The 23,965-nt window shown below is 48.8% G+C and overlaps 26 non-coding genes across 26 annotated transcripts; all 26 read right to left on the bottom strand.

The window, feature by feature from the left end:
* Window positions 1-470: 470 nt before the first annotated feature.
* On the bottom strand, window positions 471-552 carry Trnas-cga (transfer RNA serine (anticodon CGA)). The gene has a single exon. It is a non-coding gene; the product is annotated as a tRNA-Ser (tRNA).
* A 137-nt stretch (window positions 553-689) lies between these two features.
* Trnak-uuu (transfer RNA lysine (anticodon UUU)) lies at window positions 690-762 on the bottom strand. The gene has a single exon. It is a non-coding gene; the product is annotated as a tRNA-Lys (tRNA).
* A 536-nt stretch (window positions 763-1,298) lies between these two features.
* On the bottom strand, window positions 1,299-1,371 carry Trnaf-gaa (transfer RNA phenylalanine (anticodon GAA)). Its single transcript has one exon. It is a non-coding gene; the product is annotated as a tRNA-Phe (tRNA).
* Window positions 1,372-8,699: 7,328 nt separating this feature from the next.
* Trnas-cga (transfer RNA serine (anticodon CGA)) lies at window positions 8,700-8,781 on the bottom strand. Its single transcript has one exon. It is a non-coding gene; the product is annotated as a tRNA-Ser (tRNA).
* A 137-nt stretch (window positions 8,782-8,918) lies between these two features.
* On the bottom strand, window positions 8,919-8,991 carry Trnak-uuu (transfer RNA lysine (anticodon UUU)). The gene has a single exon. It is a non-coding gene; the product is annotated as a tRNA-Lys (tRNA).
* A 537-nt stretch (window positions 8,992-9,528) lies between these two features.
* Trnaf-gaa (transfer RNA phenylalanine (anticodon GAA)) lies at window positions 9,529-9,601 on the bottom strand. Its single transcript has one exon. It is a non-coding gene; the product is annotated as a tRNA-Phe (tRNA).
* A 576-nt stretch (window positions 9,602-10,177) lies between these two features.
* Window positions 10,178-10,259, bottom strand: Trnas-uga (transfer RNA serine (anticodon UGA)). Its single transcript has one exon. It is a non-coding gene; the product is annotated as a tRNA-Ser (tRNA).
* A 698-nt stretch (window positions 10,260-10,957) lies between these two features.
* Window positions 10,958-11,039, bottom strand: Trnas-cga (transfer RNA serine (anticodon CGA)). Its single transcript has one exon. It is a non-coding gene; the product is annotated as a tRNA-Ser (tRNA).
* Window positions 11,040-11,139: 100 nt separating this feature from the next.
* On the bottom strand, window positions 11,140-11,212 carry Trnak-uuu (transfer RNA lysine (anticodon UUU)). The gene has a single exon. It is a non-coding gene; the product is annotated as a tRNA-Lys (tRNA).
* A 536-nt stretch (window positions 11,213-11,748) lies between these two features.
* Trnaf-gaa (transfer RNA phenylalanine (anticodon GAA)) lies at window positions 11,749-11,821 on the bottom strand. The gene has a single exon. It is a non-coding gene; the product is annotated as a tRNA-Phe (tRNA).
* Window positions 11,822-12,397: 576 nt separating this feature from the next.
* Window positions 12,398-12,479, bottom strand: Trnas-uga (transfer RNA serine (anticodon UGA)). Its single transcript has one exon. It is a non-coding gene; the product is annotated as a tRNA-Ser (tRNA).
* A 698-nt stretch (window positions 12,480-13,177) lies between these two features.
* Trnas-cga (transfer RNA serine (anticodon CGA)) lies at window positions 13,178-13,259 on the bottom strand. The gene has a single exon. It is a non-coding gene; the product is annotated as a tRNA-Ser (tRNA).
* A 137-nt stretch (window positions 13,260-13,396) lies between these two features.
* Window positions 13,397-13,469, bottom strand: Trnak-uuu (transfer RNA lysine (anticodon UUU)). The gene has a single exon. It is a non-coding gene; the product is annotated as a tRNA-Lys (tRNA).
* Window positions 13,470-14,005: 536 nt separating this feature from the next.
* Trnaf-gaa (transfer RNA phenylalanine (anticodon GAA)) lies at window positions 14,006-14,078 on the bottom strand. The gene has a single exon. It is a non-coding gene; the product is annotated as a tRNA-Phe (tRNA).
* A 576-nt stretch (window positions 14,079-14,654) lies between these two features.
* Window positions 14,655-14,736, bottom strand: Trnas-uga (transfer RNA serine (anticodon UGA)). Its single transcript has one exon. It is a non-coding gene; the product is annotated as a tRNA-Ser (tRNA).
* Window positions 14,737-15,434: 698 nt separating this feature from the next.
* Window positions 15,435-15,516, bottom strand: Trnas-cga (transfer RNA serine (anticodon CGA)). Its single transcript has one exon. It is a non-coding gene; the product is annotated as a tRNA-Ser (tRNA).
* A 137-nt stretch (window positions 15,517-15,653) lies between these two features.
* On the bottom strand, window positions 15,654-15,726 carry Trnak-uuu (transfer RNA lysine (anticodon UUU)). Its single transcript has one exon. It is a non-coding gene; the product is annotated as a tRNA-Lys (tRNA).
* A 537-nt stretch (window positions 15,727-16,263) lies between these two features.
* Window positions 16,264-16,336, bottom strand: Trnaf-gaa (transfer RNA phenylalanine (anticodon GAA)). The gene has a single exon. It is a non-coding gene; the product is annotated as a tRNA-Phe (tRNA).
* Window positions 16,337-16,912: 576 nt separating this feature from the next.
* On the bottom strand, window positions 16,913-16,994 carry Trnas-uga (transfer RNA serine (anticodon UGA)). Its single transcript has one exon. It is a non-coding gene; the product is annotated as a tRNA-Ser (tRNA).
* Window positions 16,995-17,692: 698 nt separating this feature from the next.
* Trnas-cga (transfer RNA serine (anticodon CGA)) lies at window positions 17,693-17,774 on the bottom strand. Its single transcript has one exon. It is a non-coding gene; the product is annotated as a tRNA-Ser (tRNA).
* Window positions 17,775-17,911: 137 nt separating this feature from the next.
* On the bottom strand, window positions 17,912-17,984 carry Trnak-uuu (transfer RNA lysine (anticodon UUU)). Its single transcript has one exon. It is a non-coding gene; the product is annotated as a tRNA-Lys (tRNA).
* Window positions 17,985-18,520: 536 nt separating this feature from the next.
* On the bottom strand, window positions 18,521-18,593 carry Trnaf-gaa (transfer RNA phenylalanine (anticodon GAA)). The gene has a single exon. It is a non-coding gene; the product is annotated as a tRNA-Phe (tRNA).
* Window positions 18,594-19,169: 576 nt separating this feature from the next.
* Trnas-uga (transfer RNA serine (anticodon UGA)) lies at window positions 19,170-19,251 on the bottom strand. Its single transcript has one exon. It is a non-coding gene; the product is annotated as a tRNA-Ser (tRNA).
* A 698-nt stretch (window positions 19,252-19,949) lies between these two features.
* On the bottom strand, window positions 19,950-20,031 carry Trnas-cga (transfer RNA serine (anticodon CGA)). Its single transcript has one exon. It is a non-coding gene; the product is annotated as a tRNA-Ser (tRNA).
* A 137-nt stretch (window positions 20,032-20,168) lies between these two features.
* Window positions 20,169-20,241, bottom strand: Trnak-uuu (transfer RNA lysine (anticodon UUU)). The gene has a single exon. It is a non-coding gene; the product is annotated as a tRNA-Lys (tRNA).
* Window positions 20,242-20,777: 536 nt separating this feature from the next.
* Window positions 20,778-20,850, bottom strand: Trnaf-gaa (transfer RNA phenylalanine (anticodon GAA)). The gene has a single exon. It is a non-coding gene; the product is annotated as a tRNA-Phe (tRNA).
* Between the last annotated feature and the right edge of the window lie 3,115 nt (window positions 20,851-23,965).

Below are 23,965 nucleotides of genomic sequence, written 5' to 3'. Positions count from 1 at the left end.
TGATTCACATGTCGTAATTACTGGCTTATGGCTCCAATGGCGACTTCACCGACTTCCCACTGACGCACCGCTGACGCTGCTTTTCTGTCGTCTTAAGCGGTGGACATACTTGCAAGTAGCTGCGAGATCTTAACAAAAGAAACGCTGCACCATTGCTTTTGCCGCACTCGAATGACTGAATTACGATTCTTAAAAAGAAATGAATGTTCGCTCTGTCCAACACTTCCAAGCACATCTGTGTACTCACAAACTCGGCGTCGGCGCGAGAAAATGACGGGAGCGCACTCGTGGGCCTGCGACGGCTTTCTGCAGTCCCAGCGTCAGTGCGAGGTGAACCGGTAGCCACAGGAAGCAGCGGCCGTTGCGAAACTCAGTATTCTTAAATTTTCGTCTTGTTGAGAGTGGCGTCATTGGTTTGCATCCGCGTTCACGTGTGTGAAAATATTTGCTGCTCTTTACGCAAAATCGCACGCAGCCGGTAGGACTCGAACCTACGCTCCCAGAGGGAATCTGATTTCGAGTCAGACGCCTTAACCACTCGGCCACGACTGCCGGTAGCGCGAGTTCTGCCGACACATGCAACTGCTACCGTTTAAAGCACTGTGGTGTCAGGAAACGGCGTAGTTGCATTCTTTTCCGTAGTGTTTCCACCTCTACTAGACGAATCACTACCAAAGTATTAAAATTTCCGCCCGGACAGGGACTTGAACCCTGGACCCTTAGGTTAAAAGCCTAATGCTCTACCGACTGAGCTATCCGGGCTCACAAGACGTTTGTAAACCTTCCACGATACACAACTGCACATTGACTCATGTCCTTTACTGTTGTGCACTCGCTGCATGGAGCTGTAACTAATAAAACGTCGCCTGGATGCTGTCTACAAACTTATCGTGCTAAGCTCGTAACAGACTATCGAAGAATGCTGACACATGACGCAAGAACAAATTGAAGCAATCGTTACGTCTCATACGTTGGAGCAGAGGATTTACGTGTTCTGTCGACACTCACTGGGCAACTGGAAAATTCACAAGCATTTCGAATGCAATGTTTCCCACGTTTTCGCTCATTTCACGGTTCCGTTGGAGACGTTCTTCACGTCCTGACACAAAAAAGGGAACGCAATAGGTAGGACTTTTTTTATTTTCTTGCTTCCCAGGCATTTGCCTACTGTGTTCCTCTTATGGCATGCACTGGACAACCAGAACAGCTACAGGAGGGAGTCATTTTTGTTCTCGGCGGTAGTTACATTATCACAAACTCAGAGCAATTCCATTGGCGTCAGCTTCAAAACGAATGCATGCCGAAACCCGGGATCGAACCAGGGACCTTTAGATCTTCAGTCTAACGCTCTCCCAACTGAGCTATTTCGGCTGACGTTGAACGTCTCTGTTTTGCACGTCTTCGTTGACCTCTGCCCCGTCGCCAATTTCACAGTCATCTTCATCTGATAAGACACAGGGACGCTGAAAGGCGAGCAGCAGATGCAGTGAAGTACCACACACATTTCTTCTGCTTCCATCATCGTAACAAGCAAACACTTCGACTCGATTCATGTAATATTGACATCGCTGACGCTAGAAAACCTGTGCTATATCGATGCCACGTGCAACTCGTGTGCAAAGAACGAGACACAAGAAGCAGTGAGCCTCTCCAGCGTGTGAGAGGCAGCATCTAGCAGATACACACGGTAAAACATTTGACTTGCGCTAGCTCATAAATTGCTACACGTCATCGTCTGCAAGCTAAAATGGACACATCTGCACTGCCCAGAGAGGTGACACTTGCACTGACACCTGGTGGACGGCTGTGAGACGAGGAGATGAGCTGTGGCTTCTGGGCGCGACTGTAGCGCTGCACCCTGCACATTGCTGGCGATCCACGTGTTTAGTGGAGACGCAACCGCTAGGATGCAGCTGAACGTCCTTCTTCTGAGAGCGAGAAAATTTTCGCAGTCGGCAGGACTCGAACCTACGCTCCCAGAGGGAATCTGATTTCAAGTCAGACGCCTTAACCACTCTTTTGTTTTTTTTTTTTTTTTTTTTTTTTTTTTTTTAGATTTAACCACTCGGCCACTTTTTTTTTTTTTTTAAAGAAACGCCTTAACCACTCTTTTTTTTTTTTTTTTTTGTTAAACCAAACATACCTTCTTGCAAGATCAGGCCAGGGCGGCGGTGGAGGCAAAGGGGGCAGGGGTCGCAATCCGAGGCCTGGCCACAGTGTCTCCCTCACCGTCCCAACCCGAGAAACGGGGAATAACGGAAAGAGTGGTGTGTTGTACTCTGTATTATTGTGTAACAGAGTATTGCTTTTTTTTTATGTAATTTTATTTTTTTCTTTTTTTTTCTTTTTTTTTTTTTTTTTTTTTTTTTTTTTTAATGGAGTTCCTTTAGGAGAACAAAGATCCATCGTGGCCAGCGGAAACATGTCCAAAACGATGTTGCGAAAAAAAAAATAACGTCCTCTGAAGGTGTGGAAAGAACATGAGGAAGGAAGAACGAAAACGCGAAACACAAAATAAAAAACCATTCTAGGAGGACAATGACCACAAGTAGGCAGCGGAGGCCCACCGCTACCATAGAAAGGCAAAAAATAGAGACTCTCAAAATAAAATAGAAATGAAAAACACAAACAAATAACCACACTAAACGTGCCAAATATGTCTGGCGCACGGGAATGGGGAAGTGTACGCAATTCCGGCAGCAACAAACATATTTCGTCTTCTCGATAAGTTTGATTTCCGTGCCCAAGAGGCAACCGTTTCAACGCAAATTATCTTTGAGCACCGTCACACAGTTTAGGGACAAGTTAATGACAGTCCTGCAATAGTCACAAAAAATGAAGTAAAGGTCAGCAATAGGGAACAAGCGTCAATCCAGGAGAGAAGAGCCAATATGGCAATCCTAAGGACAACCGCCCAAATGGCGGAAGATAAGTCGAGCCGGTGAGACAAATGAACTGTCATACATCAAGAAAATTAGAACAATATATCATTCCACACATTCCGCCAGAGGAAACAGTGGAATGGGAAGTACATAATCATGGCAGGAGAGAAATATGTAATTTGGTAAAGGCGGTCCGTAGAGGGACATCTAAAAATCGGGCATAATTGGAAACACACTGCGGATTTCGTTGCTCCCGTCCATAGTAGTCCCAAAGATACGTCAAAAACTGCAAGCGATCCATGAGGCGGAGAGAGAAAATCGCATGTGCTGCATGCGCGGCGATCCACACGGTAGCGTTTCTCTTGGTGGCAGGATACGGCCGCCAGTCGGGAACCAGGATATACGAAGGTTGTATGGCACTTGGGGTAGTCCTATTAATCAACGCCAACATCTCACGGGTGGCAGCCCATACCTCGTGAAACTGGGGGCACACAAAACGGTGTTCGATCGTGTCCTCAGCCGCGCACCGCCCACAGATGCCACTCGGGAGGAGATTGATTGCGTGGAGTTTCGCATTCGTGGCAACGGTGCGATTCACAACTTTATACCAAGTGTCCCGAACATCTGATGTCAACAATTTACTGGAAATGTTGGACCACACCGTCCGCCAATCGTATTGCGGCAGCCTCAACTCCCATTTGTTAGTCGGCGGAGTTCCGCGGAGGGCCTCTGCGATCGCGCTGACGTTACCCCTGCGCCGATCGTCACCTATCAGATAGCTAGTGTGGAGGAAGTACTGGCGAACGAAATTCAATTTGTACGGGATAGCCTGGATAGAGACAGGCGCGCGGAGAGAAGCAGGGCGGTAAAGGTCGAAGAGTACCGACGTGGGGCCAAGCCCCGCATGGGCTATTACACAGTTAGTTCGGTGGAGCAAAAGGGCAGCACACTTGGAAGGAAAATCAACCAGACCGATGCCGCCCCTGTCCGGCGGGAGCGTGCAAATATTGTAGGCGACCTTAAAGATTTCGCCTCGCCAGACCAGCCAAGAAACAGCATGCTTGATGGCCCGTTCGATCTCCTTCGGCACCGGCAAAACTTGAGCCAGGTACCAGGCCTTGGCCAACATCTGGGTATTAACAACCGAAACTCTATCCAGCAAAGACAAATTTCGTTTGGCGGCAGCCTGAGTCGCCGCTCGAACAGAATATAAGACCGCGCGCCAGTTTAGCACTGCCATTTGTTGTACATTTGCCGTCATCTGGATCCCGAGAATCTTATGTCGTAACTTGACGGTATACCAATCACGACGGACAGCCCTCATGGTCGCAGTAAGCGGCAGCAAGATGGACTTACGGGGGTTCACAACCGCACCCGATGCCGATTCAAATTGGTGAAGAATGAGACGGAGCGAATCAATATCGTCGGGACTTTGGATAAAAACTCCCAAGTCATCCGCATACGCCCGACAGACAAGCGAACCCGTACCAAACGGGACACCGTGGCAAACATTCGTTAGTTTACGGAGTAGAGGATCCAGCGCTAAAACGAATAAGCCCATGGAAAGCGGGCACCCTTGGCGGACGGATCTGTTCATCCTGAGGACATCACCGGCCTGGCCATGAAAAAGGATTCGGGAAGTGGCCGATTTCAGAAGGTTAGATATCACATGCGTGAATTTTAAACCAAATCCAAACTTATACATGACCCGCCGCAAGTAGTCGTGACTAATTCGATCGAATGCATTATGAAAATCAATGGAAAGTATCGCAGCCCGGCCGCCACGACGTGACGAGGCAGAAGCGATACATTCTCGATACGCCAGGACGGCATCAAATATATTCCGTCCAGGTACTGCACACGATTGAGAAGGACTAATGACGGTCTTCAACGCCGGCCGCAAACGGTGTGAAAAGCAGCGTGCTATGATTTTATAATCGGCGTTTAATAGAGTAATCGGCCGTAAAGTCACCGCACTTTGGATGCCAGTGGTCTTCGGGATGAGGACGATGAGCCCCTCTAAAAAGTCTTCCGGCAGATCGAGACCATTATGTATTTCATTAACAATGGCAACGAAAGTATCAGTTAAAAGAGCGGAAAATTTCACATAAAATTCCACAGGAATTCCGTCAATGCCAGGTGCCTTTCCCTTCGGGCTAGCCTTAACGGCGGCAGAAACATCAGCAGCTGTAAAACGCTCATTTAAAAGAAGTCTATCCTGACGCGTTAAAATTGAAGGCAGGTCGTGTAAAAACATCTGCAAGGAGGCGTCATGCAAAGGTTGAGATTGAAAGAGTTTAGAGTAGTGATCGTAAATTTCGTCCTTAATCACCCGACGATCCGAAGTTCTATGACCGTCACGCGTTATCCAGTCCGTGAATAAAAGTTTTTCACGCCGCAGTCGGGCTCGTCGTAAATGATACAATGATAGTGGTTCTTCCAAAGAGGGATCGAAAGGCCTGCTACGGACAACAGAGCCCTGCGCCTTCCGATGCAGATGGTTTAAAATCTGCGTTTTAATTTTCCGTAACATGGGAAGGAGGTCAGGGCGGTCGGTAACCCGAGTAATTAAATCCTGTAAACAATCGCGATAAAAATTAACCGTCATCATGTCCCAATGGGCCTTGTCACGACAGTAATTTATGAGCAAAGTACGAAGAGCCGGTTTAGCGTGACGGAGCCACCACGCGACAGTAGAACACGCCTGTGGGCGGCTCTGAAGAAGTTGGCGCCACAACAAATGTACCTGTTCGACAAGACTGACGTCATCCAAAACACTAACATTGAATTTCCAATAGGATCGCGTACGGTCCGGGCGAACAGACGGGACATTAAAAGCACACAAATAACCACAATGATCCGAAAAAACGACGGGGGCAACTTCGGCCTGCAAGATTTGTGCAGTAAGGTCCGACGAGACATAAATTCTATCCAACCTACTATGCCCAGTAGGATAAAAATAAGTAAAACCTGTAGCAGTCGGACTAAAACGAAGCCACGTGTCCTCAAGTTTAAAAGTGTCAACTAAAGTTTGCAGTGCTAGACACTTATGTGCCGTCGGTTCCTGGTCGGCAACACGCAAGACACAATTAAAATCACCGCCTAAGATGATCCGTCGGTGGTTTCGATGGAAGAACTGACATAAATCATGATTGAAAAAAGTATCCCTCAGACGTTTGTTGTGAGTTCCAGAGGGGGCGTACACGTTAACAAAAAATATGTCGCAGATGACACATGCCAACCCTCGTCCATTTGGTAAAATTTCTACGTGTTTATACTCTAAACCGGGCGCGATTAAAATAGCCGTACCAATGGTCGTTTCCGGATCAATATTAAGAATAACATTATAGGCAGTAAGGTGCGGGACAACGTCAGCTGTAAGTTCTTGAAGGAAAACCACATCACAACGAGCAGATTGCAAAAAATGTAAAAGGGCGTCAATTTTACGGACACTGCGGATTTGATTAACATTAAGTGTGAGGACGCGTAACTGGTGGAATGCACGCGTCAGGATGGACTCTGTAACTTAAGCGGAACTAGAAGAAATGATCTTCCTCCACATCCTCAGACCACTGCATGGTGTCCGCAGGAGAAGGTACGGCGTCCGGGACGGCCCGGGAAGCGGGGGCGGGGGGCACTGACACAGGCGGACCGTGCACGAAAGGTGCTTCGCGACGCTCTTGAACCAAGGAGTCCGTTAATCCCTCAACGGCCTGTTCGAAGGAAACGCCGTCGCCCTCAGTGGGCGCCGTTTTCGAACGTTTCTTAGACCGCCTACGCTTCGGTTTGGGATCGGTAGGGGCGGACTGGGTGGAAACTTGAGACACCTCGCTTTCAGCGCTGCTAGCATCCGCCTCACCAGAAGTGGACAGGCCGGGTTGTGTCGGCAATTTCCGCTTGTCTGTCGGCGGGGCGGGGACGGTAATCGGCCGGGGCGACTCGACCAACATTTCAGAAGACTCCCCAACAGGCACGGTCGGGACACTGACAGCTGACAAATCAGCAAGACCGACTTCGCGAGGGGTCTGTTCGGTAGATAAACTTTGTTCCGACACAACCGGGGGCACGACAACTGTCGGCAGAGTCACATTATCGGACACAGGAGGGGACTCGACCAACATTTCAGAAAACTCCCTAACAGGCACATCCGGAACACTGACGGCTGACAAATCAGCGATACTGACTTCGCGAGGGGTGCGTTCGGCAGGTAAACTTTGTTCCGACACAACCGGGGGCACGACAACTGTCGGCTGAGTCACAACATCGGACACAGGAGCCACAGCCGCAGGAGCGGCGGAAGCCTGTCGGTCGGTCGGGGCGAGCGAGGGGGGTCCAACCAACGCGCCTGCATACGTGGTGTTGACAACAGCTTCGCGCGGTAGCTGCGCCGGCCTGCGTAAAGTGCAGGTTTGTCGTAAATGATCTGTTTTGCCACACACAGAACACGTCTGCGGCTGCCCACTATAGCTGAGGAAAGCTCGCGTGCCAGCAATGATCAGATACGACGGGATATGTTTCTTTAAATCTACACGTACTGTCCGAACACCACTCAGAACCCGATACCTAAAACCTGCAGGCCACACATCATTCTCCACACTAAGAACGGTGCCAAATTCGCCAAGTTTACGAGCAATGGCCTCATTTGGGCACTCAAAAGGAACATTATAAACCTTCACACTTCGAATGCCGAAGCCTGCCGGCAGTATCAACACGTCAGACAAAGCACCGTCCACGTGCTTGAATTTCTTAACGCCACCACTTTCGGTAACTAGCTTATCGACAAAATCCTCGTTCGGAAGTTTCAAAAAGACAGAGTTTTGAATAAAATCAAGCTGGATGCCGACCAAATCAGATTCGGGAATACGCAATTCCGAAAATACCCATTCGTGTACATCAAAAGGCGACGGCCTAGCCGCGTTCCTATCAAAAACACACTGTACGGAGTTAGCACGGTTCATAATAATGCGTCAATAAACTTACAGGAACTAGAAGAGAAGAGAGAACGCTGCGAGGCGCAGCACCAAACACACGACGAAGACACCGCCTGCAGCACACGAAGGCAGCAGCAGGCACGAGCCCAACACACGTCCGCTCGCCGCAACCACTCGGCCACGACTGCCTGTGGCAATATCGTCTTCCGACAAGTGAAAGTGACATCTTTAGAAGCAATCCGATGGCAGAAAGCGGCGTGGCCTCACTCTTTTCTCTAGTGTTTCCATTGCCAGCACATTAGCCGTTACGAAAGTGTATTAATTTTCGCCCAGACAGGGGCTTGAACCCAACACCCTTTGGTTGAAAACCTAACGCTCTACCGACTGAGCTACCGTACAGCTGCGTGGTGTGCGAGTGATTCACATGTCGTAATTACTGGCTTATGGCTCCAATGGCGACTTCACCGACTTCCCACTGACGCACCGCTGACGCTGCTTTTCTGTCGTCTTAAGCGGTGGACATACTTGCAAGTAGCTGCGAGATCTTAACAAAAGAAACGCTGCACCATTGCTTTTGCCGCACTCGAATGACTGAATTACGATTCTTAAAAAGAAATGAATGTTCGCTCTGTCCAACACTTCCAAGCACATCTGTGTACTCACAAACTCGGCGTCGGCGCGAGAAAATGACGGGAGCGCACTCGTGGGCCTGCGACGGCTTTCTGCAGTCCCAGCGTCAGTGCGAGGTGAACCGGTAGCCACAGGAAGCAGCGGCCGTTGCGAAACTCAGTATTCTTAAATTTTCGTCTTGTTGAGAGTGGCGTCATTGGTTTGCATCCGCGTTCACGTGTGTGAAAATATTTGCTGCTCTTTACGCAAAATCGCACGCAGCCGGTAGGACTCGAACCTACGCTCCCAGAGGGAATCTGATTTCGAGTCAGACGCCTTAACCACTCGGCCACGACTGCCGGTAGCGCGAGTTCTGCCGACACATGCAACTGCTACCGTTTAAAGCACTGTGGTGTCAGGAAACGGCGTAGTTGCATTCTTTTCCGTAGTGTTTCCACCTCTACTAGACGAATCACTACCAAAGTATTAAAATTTCCGCCCGGACAGGGACTTGAACCCTGGACCCTTAGGTTAAAAGCCTAATGCTCTACCGACTGAGCTATCCGGGCTCACAAGACGTTTGTAAACCTTCCACGATACACAACTGCACATTGACTCATGTCCTTTACTGTTGTGCACTCGCTGCATGGAGCTGTAACTAATAAAACGTCGCCTGGATGCTGTCTACAAACTTATCGTGCTAAGCTCGTAACAGACTATCGAAGAATGCTGACACATGACGCAAGAACAAATTGAAGCAATCGTTACGTCTCATACGTTGGAGCAGAGGATTTACGTGTTCTGTCGACACTCACTGGGCAACTGGAAAATTCACAAGCATTTCGAATGCAATGTTTCCCACGTTTTCGCTCATTTCACGGTTCCGTTGGAGACGTTCTTCACGTCCTGACACAAAAAAGGGAACGCAATAGGTAGGACTTTTTTTTATTTTCTTGCTTCCCAGGCATTTGCCTACTGTGTTCCTCTTATGGCATGCACTGGACAACCAGAACAGCTACAGGAGGGAGTCATTTTTGTTCTCGGCGGTAGTTACATTATCACAAACTCAGAGCAATTCCATTGGCGTCAGCTTCAAAACGAATGCATGCCGAAACCCGGGATCGAACCAGGGACCTTTAGATCTTCAGTCTAACGCTCTCCCAACTGAGCTATTTCGGCTGACGTTGAACGTCTCTGTTTTGCACGTCTTCGTTGACCTCTGCCCCGTCGCCAATTTCACAGTCATCTTCATCTGATAAGACACAGGGACGCTGAAAGGCGAGCAGCAGATGCAGTGAAGTACCACACACATTTCTTCTGCTTCCATCATCGTAACAAGCAAACACTTCGACTCGATTCATGTAATATTGACATCGCTGACGCTAGAAAACCTGTGCTATATCGATGCCACGTGCAACTCGTGTGCAAAGAACGAGACACAAGAAGCAGTGAGCCTCTCCAGCGTGTGAGAGGCAGCATCTAGCAGATACACACGGTAAAACATTTGACTTGCGCTAGCTCATAAATTGCTACACGTCATCGTCTGCAAGCTAAAATGGACACATCTGCACTGCCCAGAGAGGTGACACTTGCACTGACACCTGGTGGACGGCTGTGAGACGAGGAGATGAGCTGTGGCTTCTGGGCGCGACTGTAGCGCTGCACCCTGCACATTGCTGGCGATCCACGTGTTTAGTGGAGACGCAACCGCTAGGATGCAGCTGAACGTCCTTCTTCTGAGAGCGAGAAAATTTTCGCAGTCGGCAGGACTCGAACCTACGCTCCCAGAGGGAATCTGATTTCAAGTCAGACGCCTTAACCACTCGGCCACGACTGCCTGTGGCAATATCGTCTTCCGACAAGTGAAAGTGACATCTTTAGAAGCAATCCGATGGCAGAAAGCGGCGTGGCCTCACTCTTTTCTCTAGTGTTTCCATTGCCAGCACATTAGCCGTTACGAAAGTGTATTAATTTTCGCCCAGACAGGGGCTTGAACCCAACACCCTTTGGTTGAAAACCTAACGCTCTACCGACTGAGCTACCGTACAGCTGCGTGGTGTGCGAGTGATTCACATGTCGTAATTACTGGCTTATGGCTCCAATGGCGACTTCACCGACTTCCCACTGACGCACCGCTGACGCTGCTTTTCTGTCGTCTTAAGCGGTGGACATACTTGCAAGTAGCTGCGAGATCTTAACAAAAGAAACGCTGCACCATTGCTTTTGCCGCACTCGAATGACTGAATTACGATTCTTAAAAAGAAATGAATGTTCGCTCTGTCCAACACTTCCAAGCACATCTGTGTACTCACAAACTCGGCGTCGGCGCGAGAAAATGACGGGAGCGCACTCGTGGGCCTGCGACGGCTTTCTGCAGTCCCAGCGTCAGTGCGAGGTGAACCGGTAGCCACAGGAAGCAGCGGCCGTTGCGAAACTCAGTATTCTTAAATTTTCGTCTTGTTGAGAGTGGCGTCATTGGTTTGCATCCGCGTTCACGTGTGTGAAAATATTTGCTGCTCTTTACGCAAAATCGCACGCAGCCGGTAGGACTCGAACCTACGCTCCCAGAGGGAATCTGATTTCGAGTCAGACGCCTTAACCACTCGGCCACGACTGCCGTTTAAAGCACTGTGGTGTCAGGAAACGGCGTAGTTGCATTCTTCTCCGTAGTGTTTCCACCTCTACTAGACGAATCACTACCAAAGTATTAAAATTTCCGCCCGGACAGGGACTTGAACCCTGGACCCTTAGGTTAAAAGCCTAATGCTCTACCGACTGAGCTATCCGGGCTCACAAGACGTTTGTAAAGCTTCCACGATACACAACTGCACATTGACTCATGTCCTTTACTGTTGTGCACTCGCTGCATGGAGCTGTAACTAATAAAACGTCGCCTGGATGCTGTCTACAAACTTATCGTGCTAAGCTCGTAACAGACTATCGAAGAATGCTGACACATGACGCAAGAACAAATTGCAGCAATCGTTACGTCTCATACGTTGGAGCAGAGGATTTACGTGTTCTGTCGACACTCACTGGGCAACTGGAAAATTCACAAGCATTTCGAATGCAATGTTTCCCACGTTTTCGCTCATTTCACGGTTCCGTTGGAGACGTTCTTCACGTCCTGACACAAAAAAGGGAACGCAATAGGTAGGACTTTTTTTATTTTCTTGCTTCCCAGGCATTTGCCTACTGTGTTCCTCTTATGGCATGCACTGGACAACCAGAACAGCTACAGGAGGGAGTCATTTTTGTTCTCGGCGGTAGTTACATTATCACAAACTCAGAGCAATTCCATTGGCGTCAGCTTCAAAACGAATGCATGCCGAAACCCGGGATCGAACCAGGGACCTTTAGATCTTCAGTCTAACGCTCTCCCAACTGAGCTATTTCGGCTGACGTTGAACGTCTCTGTTTTGCACGTCTTCGTTGACCTCTGCCCCGTCGCCAATTTCACAGTCATCTTCATCTGATAAGACACAGGGACGCTGAAAGGCGAGCAGCAGATGCAGTGAAGTACCACACACATTTCTTCTGCTTCCATCATCGTAACAAGCAAACACTTCGACTCGATTCATGTAATATTGACTTCGCTGACGCTAGAAAACCTGTGCTATATCGATGCCACGTGCAACTCGTGTGCAAAGAACGAGACACAAGAAGCAGTGAGCCTCTCCAGCGTGTGAGAGGCAGCATCTAGCAGATACACACGGTAAAACATTTGACTTGCGCTAGCTCATAAATTGCTACACGTCATCGTCTGCAAGCTAAACTGGACACATCTGCACTGCCCAGAGAGGTGACACTTGCACTGACACCTGGTGGACGGCTGTGAGACGAGGAGATGAGCTGTGGCTTCTGGGCGCGACTGTAGCGCTGCACCCTGCACATTGCTGGCGATCCACGTGTTTAGTGGAGACGCAACCGCTAGGATGCAGCTGAACGTCCTTCTTCTGAGAGCGAGAAAATTTTCGCAGTCGGCAGGACTCGAACCTACGCTCCCAGAGGGAATCTGATTTCAAGTCAGACGCCTTAACCACTCGGCCACGACTGCCTGTGGCAATATCGTCTTCCGACAAGTGAAAGTGACATCTTTAGAAGCAATCCGATGGCAGAAAGCGGCGTGGCCTCACTCTTTTCTCTAGTGTTTCCATTGCCAGCACATTAGCCGTTACGAAAGTGTATTAATTTTCGCCCAGACAGGGGCTTGAACCCAACACCCTTTGGTTGAAAACCTAACGCTCTACCGACTGAGCTACCGTACAGCTGCGTGGTGTGCGAGTGATTCACATGTCGTAATTACTGGCTTATGGCTCCAATGGCGACTTCACCGACTTCCCACTGACGCACCGCTGACGCTGCTTTTCTGTCGTCTTAAGCGGTGGACATACTTGCAAGTAGCTGCGAGATCTTAACAAAAGAAACGCTGCACCATTGCTTTTGCCGCACTCGAATGACTGAATTACGATTCTTAAAAAGAAATGAATGTTCGCTCTGTCCAACACTTCCAAGCACATCTGTGTACTCACAAACTCGGCGTCGGCGCGAGAAAATGACGGGAGCGCACTCGTGGGCCTGCGACGGCTTTCTGCAGTCCCAGCGTCAGTGCGAGGTGAACCGGTAGCCACAGGAAGCAGCGGCCGTTGCGAAACTCAGTATTCTTAAATTTTCGTCTTGTTGAGAGTGGCGTCATTGGTTTGCATCCGCGTTCACGTGTGTGAAAATATTTGCTGCTCTTTACGCAAAATCGCACGCAGCCGGTAGGACTCGAACCTACGCTCCCAGAGGGAATCTGATTTCGAGTCAGACGCCTTAACCACTCGGCCACGACTGCCGGTAGCGCGAGTTCTGCCGACACATGCAACTGCTACCGTTTAAAGCACTGTGGTGTCAGGAAACGGCGTAGTTGCATTCTTTTCCGTAGTGTTTCCACCTCTACTAGACGAATCACTACCAAAGTATTAAAATTTCCGCCCGGACAGGGACTTGAACCCTGGACCCTTAGGTTAAAAGCCTAATGCTCTACCGACTGAGCTATCCGGGCTCACAAGACGTTTGTAAACCTTCCACGATACACAACTGCACATTGACTCATGTCCTTTACTGTTGTGCACTCGCTGCATGGAGCTGTAACTAATAAAACGTCGCCTGGATGCTGTCTACAAACTTATCGTGCTAAGCTCGTAACAGACTATCGAAGAATGCTGACACATGACGCAAGAACAAATTGCAGCAATCGTTACGTCTCATACGTTGGAGCAGAGGATTTACGTGTTCTGTCGACACTCACTGGGCAACTGGAAAATTCACAAGCATTTCGAATGCAATGTTTCCCACGTTTTCGCTCATTTCACGGTTCCGTTGGAGACGTTCTTCACGTCCTGACACAAAAAAGGGAACGCAATAGGTAGGACTTTTTTTATTTTCTTGCTTCCCAGGCATTTGCCTACTGTGTTCCTCTTATGGCATGCACTGGACAACCAGAACAGCTACAGGAGGGAGTCATTTTTGTTCTCGGCGGTAGTTACATTATCACAAACTCAGAGCAATTCCATTGGCGTCAGCTTCAAAACGAATGCATGCCGAAACCCGGGATCGAACCAGGGACCTTTAGATCTTCAGTCTAACGCTCTCCCAACTGAGCTATTTCGGCTGACGTTGAACGTCTCTGTTTTGCACGTCTTCGTTGACCTCTGCCCCGTCGCCAATTTCACAGTCATCTTCATCTGATAAGACACAGGGACGCTGAAAGGCGAGCAGCAGATGCAGTGAAGTACCACACACATTTCTTCTGCTTCCATCATCGTAACAAGCAAACACTTCGACTCGATTCATGTAATATTGACTTCGCTGACGCTAGAAAACCTGTGCTATATCGATGCCACGTGCAACTCGTGTGCAAAGAACGAGACACAAGAAGCAGTGAGCCTCTCCAGCGTGTGAGAGGCAGCATCTAGCAGATACACACGGTAAAACATTTGACTTGCGCTAGCTCATAAATTGCTACACGTCATCGTCTGCAAGCTAAACTGGACACATCTGCACTGCCCAGAGAGGTGACACTTGCACTGACACCTGGTGGACGGCTGTGAGACGAGGAGATGAGCTGTGGCTTCTGGGCGCGACTGTAGCGCTGCACCCTGCACATTGCTGGCGATCCACGTGTTTAGTGGAGACGCAACCGCTAGGATGCAGCTGAACGTCCTTCTTCTGAGAGCGAGAAAATTTTCGCAGTCGGCAGGACTCGAACCTACGCTCCCAGAGGGAATCTGATTTCAAGTCAGACGCCTTAACCACTCGGCCACGACTGCCTGTGGCAATATCGTCTTCCGACAAGTGAAAGTGACATCTTTAGAAGCAATCCGATGGCAGAAAGCGGCGTGGCCTCACTCTTTTCTCTAGTGTTTCCATTGCCAGCACATTAGCCGTTACGAAAGTGTATTAATTTTCGCCCAGACAGGGGCTTGAACCCAACACCCTTTGGTTGAAAACCTAACGCTCTACCGACTGAGCTACCGTACAGCTGCGTGGTGTGCGAGTGATTCACATGTCGTAATTACTGGCTTATGGCTCCAATGGCGACTTCACCGACTTCCCACTGACGCACCGCTGACGCTGCTTTTCTGTCGTCTTAAGCGGTGGACATACTTGCAAGTAGCTGCGAGATCTTAACAAAAGAAACGCTGCACCATTGCTTTTGCCGCACTCGAATGACTGAATTACGATTCTTAAAAAGAAATGAATGTTCGCTCTGTCCAACACTTCCAAGCACATCTGTGTACTCACAAACTCGGCGTCGGCGCGAGAAAATGACGGGAGCGCACTCGTGGGCCTGCGACGGCTTTCTGCAGTCCCAGCGTCAGTGCGAGGTGAACCGGTAGCCACAGGAAGCAGCGGCCGTTGCGAAACTCAGTATTCTTAAATTTTCGTCTTGTTGAGAGTGGCGTCATTGGTTTGCATCCGCGTTCACGTGTGTGAAAATATTTGCTGCTCTTTACGCAAAATCGCACGCAGCCGGTAGGACTCGAACCTACGCTCCCAGAGGGAATCTGATTTCGAGTCAGACGCCTTAACCACTCGGCCACGACTGCCGGTAGCGCGAGTTCTGCCGACACATGCAACTGCTACCGTTTAAAGCACTGTGGTGTCAGGAAACGGCGTAGTTGCATTCTTTTCCGTAGTGTTTCCACCTCTACTAGACGAATCACTACCAAAGTATTAAAATTTCCGCCCGGACAGGGACTTGAACCCTGGACCCTTAGGTTAAAAGCCTAATGCTCTACCGACTGAGCTATCCGGGCTCACAAGACGTTTGTAAACCTTCCACGATACACAACTGCACATTGACTCATGTCCTTTACTGTTGTGCACTCGCTGCATGGAGCTGTAACTAATAAAACGTCGCCTGGATGCTGTCTACAAACTTATCGTGCTAAGCTCGTAACAGACTATCGAAGAATGCTGACACATGACGCAAGAACAAATTGCAGCAATCGTTACGTCTCATACGTTGGAGCAGAGGATTTACGTGTTCTGTCGACACTCACTGGGCAACTGGAAAATTCACAAGCATTTCGAATGCAATGTTTCCCACGTTTTCGCTCATTTCACGGTTCCGTTGGAGACGTTCTTCACGTCCTGACACAAAAAAGGGAACGCAATAGGTAGGACTTTTTTTTATTTTCTTGCTTCCCAGGCATTTGCCTACTGTGTTCCTCTTATGGCATGCACTGGACAACCAGAACAGCTACAGGAGGGAGTCATTTTTGTTCTCGGCGGTAGTTACATTATCACAAACTCAGAGCAATTCCATTGGCGTCAGCTTCAAAACGAATGCATGCCGAAACCCGGGATCGAACCAGGGACCTTTAGATCTTCAGTCTAACGCTCTCCCAACTGAGCTATTTCGGCTGACGTTGAACGTCTCTGTTTTGCACGTCTTCGTTGACCTCTGCCCCGTCGCCAATTTCACAGTCATCTTCATCTGATAAGACACAGGGACGCTGAAAGGCGAGCAGCAGATGCAGTGAAGTACCACACACATTTCTTCTGCTTCCATCATCGTAACAAGCAAACACTTCGACTCGATTCATGTAATATTGACATCGCTGACGCTAGAAAACCTGTGCTATATCGATGCCACGTGCAACTCGTGTGCAAAGAACGAGACACAAGAAGCAGTGAGCCTCTCCAGCGTGTGAGAGGCAGCATCTAGCAGATACACACGGTAAAACATTTGACTTGCGCTAGCTCATAAATTGCTACACGTCATCGTCTGCAAGCTAAAATGGACACATCTGCACTGCCCAGAGAGGTGACACTTGCACTGACACCTGGTGGACGGCTGTGAGACGAGGAGATGAGCTGTGGCTTCTGGGCGCGACTGTAGCGCTGCACCCTGCACATTGCTGGCGATCCACGTGTTTAGTGGAGACGCAACCGCTAGGATGCAGCTGAACGTCCTTCTTCTGAGAGCGAGAAAATTTTCGCAGTCGGCAGGACTCGAACCTACGCTCCCAGAGGGAATCTGATTTCAAGTCAGACGCCTTAACCACTCGGCCACGACTGCCTGTGGCAATATCGTCTTCCGACAAGTGAAAGTGACATCTTTAGAAGCAATCCGATGGCAGAAAGCGGCGTGGCCTCACTCTTTTCTCTAGTGTTTCCATTGCCAGCACATTAGCCGTTACGAAAGTGTATTAATTTTCGCCCAGACAGGGGCTTGAACCCAACACCCTTTGGTTGAAAACCTAACGCTCTACCGACTGAGCTACCGTACAGCTGCGTGGTGTGCGAGTGATTCACATGTCGTAATTACTGGCTTATGGCTCCAATGGCGACTTCACCGACTTCCCACTGACGCACCGCTGACGCTGCTTTTCTGTCGTCTTAAGCGGTGGACATACTTGCAAGTAGCTGCGAGATCTTAACAAAAGAAACGCTGCACCATTGCTTTTGCCGCACTCGAATGACTGAATTACGATTCTTAAAAAGAAATGAATGTTCGCTCTGTCCAACACTTCCAAGCACATCTGTGTACTCACAAACTCGGCGTCGGCGCGAGAAAATGACGGGAGCGCACTCGTGGGCCTGCGACGGCTTTCTGCAGTCCCAGCGTCAGTGCGAGGTGAACCGGTAGCCACAGGAAGCAGCGGCCGTTGCGAAACTCAGTATTCTTAAATTTTCGTCTTGTTGAGAGTGGCGTCATTGGTTTGCATCCGCGTTCACGTGTGTGAAAATATTTGCTGCTCTTTACGCAAAATCGCACGCAGCCGGTAGGACTCGAACCTACGCTCCCAGAGGGAATCTGATTTCGAGTCAGACGCCTTAACCACTCGGCCACGACTGCCGGTAGCGCGAGTTCTGCCGACACATGCAACTGCTACCGTTTAAAGCACTGTGGTGTCAGGAAACGGCGTAGTTGCATTCTTTTCCGTAGTGTTTCCACCTCTACTAGACGAATCACTACCAAAGTATTAAAATTTCCGCCCGGACAGGGACTTGAACCCTGGACCCTTAGGTTAAAAGCCTAATGCTCTACCGACTGAGCTATCCGGGCTCACAAGACGTTTGTAAACCTTCCACGATACACAACTGCACATTGACTCATGTCCTTTACTGTTGTGCACTCGCTGCATGGAGCTGTAACTAATAAAACGTCGCCTGGATGCTGTCTACAAACTTATCGTGCTAAGCTCGTAACAGACTATCGAAGAATGCTGACACATGACGCAAGAACAAATTGCAGCAATCGTTACGTCTCATACGTTGGAGCAGAGGATTTACGTGTTCTGTCGACACTCACTGGGCAACTGGAAAATTCACAAGCATTTCGAATGCAATGTTTCCCACGTTTTCGCTCATTTCACGGTTCCGTTGGAGACGTTCTTCACGTCCTGACACAAAAAAGGGAACGCAATAGGTAGGACTTTTTTTATTTTCTTGCTTCCCAGGCATTTGCCTACTGTGTTCCTCTTATGGCATGCACTGGACAACCAGAACAGCTACAGGAGGGAGTCATTTTTGTTCTCGGCGGTAGTTACATTATCACAAACTCAGAGCAATTCCATTGGCGTCAGCTTCAAAACGAATGCATGCCGAAACCCGGGATCGAACCAGGGACCTTTAGATCTTCAGTCTAACGCTCTCCCAACTGAGCTATTTCGGCTGACGTTGAACGTCTCTGTTTTGCACGTCTTCGTTGACCTCTGCCCCGTCGCCAATTTCACAGTCATCTTCATCTGATAAGACACAGGGACGCTGAAAGGCGAGCAGCAGATGCAGTGAAGTACCACACACATTTCTTCTGCTTCCATCATCGTAACAAGCAAACACTTCGACTCGATTCATGTAATATTGACATCGCTGACGCTAGAAAACCTGTGCTATATCGATGCCACGTGCAACTCGTGTGCAAAGAACGAGACACAAGAAGCAGTGAGCCTCTCCAGCGTGTGAGAGGCAGCATCTAGCAGATACACACGGTAAAACATTTGACTTGCGCTAGCTCATAAATTGCTACACGTCATCGTCTGCAAGCTAAAATGGACACATCTGCACTGCCCAGAGAGGTGACACTTGCACTGACACCTGGTGGACGGCTGTGAGACGAGGAGATGAGCTGTGGCTTCTGGGCGCGACTGTAGCGCTGCACCCTGCACATTGCTGGCGATCCACGTGTTTAGTGGAGACGCAACCGCTAGGATGCAGCTGAACGTCCTTCTTCTGAGAGCGAGAAAATTTTCGCAGTCGGCAGGACTCGAACCTACGCTCCCAGAGGGAATCTGATTTCAAGTCAGACGCCTTAACCACTCGGCCACGACTGCCTGTGGCAATATCGTCTTCCGACAAGTGAAAGTGACATCTTTAGAAGCAATCCGATGGCAGAAAGCGGCGTGGCCTCACTCTTTTCTCTAGTGTTTCCATTGCCAGCACATTAGCCGTTACGAAAGTGTATTAATTTTCGCCCAGACAGGGGCTTGAACCCAACACCCTTTGGTTGAAAACCTAACGCTCTACCGACTGAGCTACCGTACAGCTGCGTGGTGTGCGAGTGATTCACATGTCGTAATTACTGGCTTATGGCTCCAATGGCGACTTCACCGACTTCCCACTGACGCACCGCTGACGCTGCTTTTCTGTCGTCTTAAGCGGTGGACATACTTGCAAGTAGCTGCGAGATCTTAACAAAAGAAACGCTGCACCATTGCTTTTGCCGCACTCGAATGACTGAATTACGATTCTTAAAAAGAAATGAATGTTCGCTCTGTCCAACACTTCCAAGCACATCTGTGTACTCACAAACTCGGCGTCGGCGCGAGAAAATGACGGGAGCGCACTCGTGGGCCTGCGACGGCTTTCTGCAGTCCCAGCGTCAGTGCGAGGTGAACCGGTAGCCACAGGAAGCAGCGGCCGTTGCGAAACTCAGTATTCTTAAATTTTCGTCTTGTTGAGAGTGGCGTCATTGGTTTGCATCCGCGTTCACGTGTGTGAAAATATTTGCTGCTCTTTACGCAAAATCGCACGCAGCCGGTAGGACTCGAACCTACGCTCCCAGAGGGAATCTGATTTCGAGTCAGACGCCTTAACCACTCGGCCACGACTGCCGGTAGCGCGAGTTCTGCCGACACATGCAACTGCTACCGTTTAAAGCACTGTGGTGTCAGGAAACGGCGTAGTTGCATTCTTTTCCGTAGTGTTTCCACCTCTACTAGACGAATCACTACCAAAGTATTAAAATTTCCGCCCGGACAGGGACTTGAACCCTGGACCCTTAGGTTAAAAGCCTAATGCTCTACCGACTGAGCTATCCGGGCTCACAAGACGTTTGTAAACCTTCCACGATACACAACTGCACATTGACTCATGTCCTTTACTGTTGTGCACTCGCTGCATGGAGCTGTAACTAATAAAACGTCGCCTGGATGCTGTCTACAAACTTATCGTGCTAAGCTCGTAACAGACTATCGAAGAATGCTGACACATGACGCAAGAACAAATTGCAGCAATCGTTACGTCTCATACGTTGGAGCAGAGGATTTACGTGTTCTGTCGACACTCACTGGGCAACTGGAAAATTCACAAGCATTTCGAATGCAATGTTTCCCACGTTTTCGCTCATTTCACGGTTCCGTTGGAGACGTTCTTCACGTCCTGACACAAAAAAGGGAACGCAATAGGTAGGACTTTTTTTATTTTCTTGCTTCCCAGGCATTTGCCTACTGTGTTCCTCTTATGGCATGCACTGGACAACCAGAACAGCTACAGGAGGGAGTCATTTTTGTTCTCGGCGGTAGTTACATTATCACAAACTCAGAGCAATTCCATTGGCGTCAGCTTCAAAACGAATGCATGCCGAAACCCGGGATCGAACCAGGGACCTTTAGATCTTCAGTCTAACGCTCTCCCAACTGAGCTATTTCGGCTGACGTTGAACGTCTCTGTTTTGCACGTCTTCGTTGACCTCTGCCCCGTCGCCAATTTCACAGTCATCTTCATCTGATAAGACACAGGGACGCTGAAAGGCGAGCAGCAGATGCAGTGAAGTACCACACACATTTCTTCTGCTTCCATCATCGTAACAAGCAAACACTTCGACTCGATTCATGTAATATTGACTTCGCTGACGCTAGAAAACCTGTGCTATATCGATGCCACGTGCAACTCGTGTGCAAAGAACGAGACACAAGAAGCAGTGAGCCTCTCCAGCGTGTGAGAGGCAGCATCTAGCAGATACACACGGTAAAACATTTGACTTGCGCTAGCTCATAAATTGCTACACGTCATCGTCTGCAAGCTAAAATGGACACATCTGCACTGCCCAGAGAGGTGACACTTGCACTGACACCTGGTGGACGGCTGTGAGACGAGGAGATGAGCTGTGGCTTCTGGGCGCGACTGTAGCGCTGCACCCTGCACATTGCTGGCGATCCACGTGTTTAGTGGAGACGCAACCGCTAGGATGCAGCTGAACGTCCTTCTTCTGAGAGCGAGAAAATTTTCGCAGTCGGCAGGACTCGAACCTACGCTCCCAGAGGGAATCTGATTTCAAGTCAGACGCCTTAACCACTTTTTTTTTTTTTTTTTTTATGTTCTTTTTTTTTCTGGGTGTAAGCCAGGTATCCTAGCCACTTTTTTTTCCCCATATTTTTTTTTTTTTTTTTTTTTTTTTTTTTTTTTTTTTTTTTTTTTGTAATGCACGTGAGTGCTAGGCAGCCGGCGGCAAGGTGGGCAGGGGTCGCAATCCTGAGGCCTGGCCACGATGTCACCGCCATACCCCGCACCCATTTGCATCGTTTTGTGATGTGAATTTATAGTTCCATAAGTATTATTATATTTTGTTTAATTTGTAATGTGGCGTCATGTGTGTTCCATTGTTTTTATAGATATAAACAGAATGTTAAAAAGAAATCCATGTCTGGCCTTAGGATTACGCAGCACAGTATGAAATCCAGCACAGCAGCTACTCAAAGTTGGTCTTCGCGTAGAAAGAATTTTCCCAGTTTCCATGTCGTTGATAAGTATTGTGCATTCTGTTTCCCGATGGGTGAGTGTGGATTGCCGCTTCTCAAAACCCTGAGCGTGCCATGCATTGGAAGATGCGCGCTGGTAACGTGGTGACACCATAGAGCAGGGACATGCCAAAACAACCATTTCCCGTATTGTAAAGCCTCTTGATAGGAGGATAGAAGCTGCTGGAAACTCCTGGTTCGTACGAAATCTTCGTGCAGCTTTGATGAAAAATAATGCGAAATGAAAGTAAACAAATGAGGAGCCTCTTCTGGGTGTCGCTCTGCGGAACCAAAAGTAAAGTGCTGTCATTTGAAAATGAAAGGGAACTCCAAAAAACAATTAAATGTTCGAGGCCAAGTGCACTGTGCACTCAGTACCGCCGTTTGACCCATGATGCAAATCACCCACAGCTGATGGTGCGGAGCAGACCATATCCATGGAAACAACAACAATATAACAAAGTAGTGAAAAAAAAAATCCGTCCAATGGATCCGTAAACTTAAATTCTGCCATCACTTAAAGCAATAGTGAGAAAATTTTGAAACTGGTCTTGATACTGTCGCAATTTCTTAATCGCATAGTACTCTTCGATGAGGTACATCTGATAATCGTGTAGCGTTGGCGTTGTATGGACGAGCATGTAATAGACGAACTGGCCCATGAGCCAGACATAACTATTATTCTTAGATGGAGGATAAAGCTGCCAGTCTGGTTGAAGCGCGTCATGAAGTTGAATGGAAGAATCCGACGTCCTATTAATGACTGCGAGTTTCTTTCGCGTCCACTGCCATATTTGTGTTTGATCCCGGCAGTGGAAGAGATGCGGCAGCGTTTCCACTAAGTTACACTTCTCACAAAACGGGGTGGGCCGCAGCTTGATTTTGTGCAATTTCTCTCCAGTGGGAATCACCTCATTGACAGCGTCATACCAAACAGATCGAACTCTGGAGCGAAGGAGCGGATAACTAATGTTCGTCCATACATTTCTCCAGTTTTTGCCTAAATATTTCTTCTCAATTGGGTTATCCAGCTGCCGTTTAGTAAGAGCACGATAGGTCGCCGCCGTGTTGAACGGATGCGGGTTGTCCTGAACATAGCTGAGCTCCACATAATACCGCCGGATATAGCCAAGTTCAGGATGAATGTGTCCCACAGACGTTGGCGCAGACAAATCCTTTGGACGTAAGGTGTTGAAAAGCCGTTCCGTGAGACTATTTGGGTTACTGTGTAGTATACGGGAAGTACGAGTTAAAAAAGTCGCCACACATTGGGATTCAACGTCTTTGACGCCTAAGCCACCGCGGGAACGAAATAACGAGGTAGCTTTAAAGGAAACTTTAAAGATGTTCCCTCGCCAGACATACCAGCAAGCAAGTGCTAAAATTTTTTTCGCAATGGCTGTCGGGATTGGTAAAACAGCGGCAGTGTGATAGAGCTTACTGAAAACGTAACTATTAATAAACTGTGCCCTCTGCATCCGGTCTAAAGACCGCATGTTATGTTCTTTGATCACCGCACGTAAGATGGTAAGCTTGCGTTCCCAATTCACGTGGAGCATGGCCTGGGGGTTCGGTGATATAACCAGGCCGAGATGCCACAGGTCTTCGGTCTTGTCCAACCAAGAAATACCGATGGAGTGGGGGTTGCGACCTAACGGCATAATTTTGGACTTTCGCTCATTAAGTCTAGCGCCACAAGCGACAGAGTACTGATGGACAATCCGACGAACTGACCCCAGCTCTTCGGTGTTAGTAATAAGCACACTGATATCGTCGGCATAGGCGTGGCAGACCGTTTTCGTGTTTAACGTTTGCAACCCGTGTAAAGTTACGTAAAACTTTTTAAGAAGTGGCTCTATAGCGATCGAGAATAACGTCATAGAAAGGGGGCACCCTTGTCGCACTGCCTGTCGTATGGGCACGGGGGCGGTTAACTGGCCGTTAACCTTCACGCGTGAAGACGTTCCGCAGATACATTTCTGAATAAGCTGTCGAAAACGCTGGTTGAATCCCATCTGACTCATTGTGC

Source organism: Schistocerca nitens, unplaced genomic scaffold (genome assembly GCF_023898315.1).
Source record: "Schistocerca nitens isolate TAMUIC-IGC-003100 unplaced genomic scaffold, iqSchNite1.1 HiC_scaffold_385, whole genome shotgun sequence".
Classification (NCBI taxonomy): domain Eukaryota; kingdom Metazoa; phylum Arthropoda; class Insecta; order Orthoptera; family Acrididae; genus Schistocerca; species Schistocerca nitens.
The sequence above is the reverse complement of the archived record's forward strand: the minus strand, read 5'-3'. Positions and strand labels throughout refer to the sequence as shown.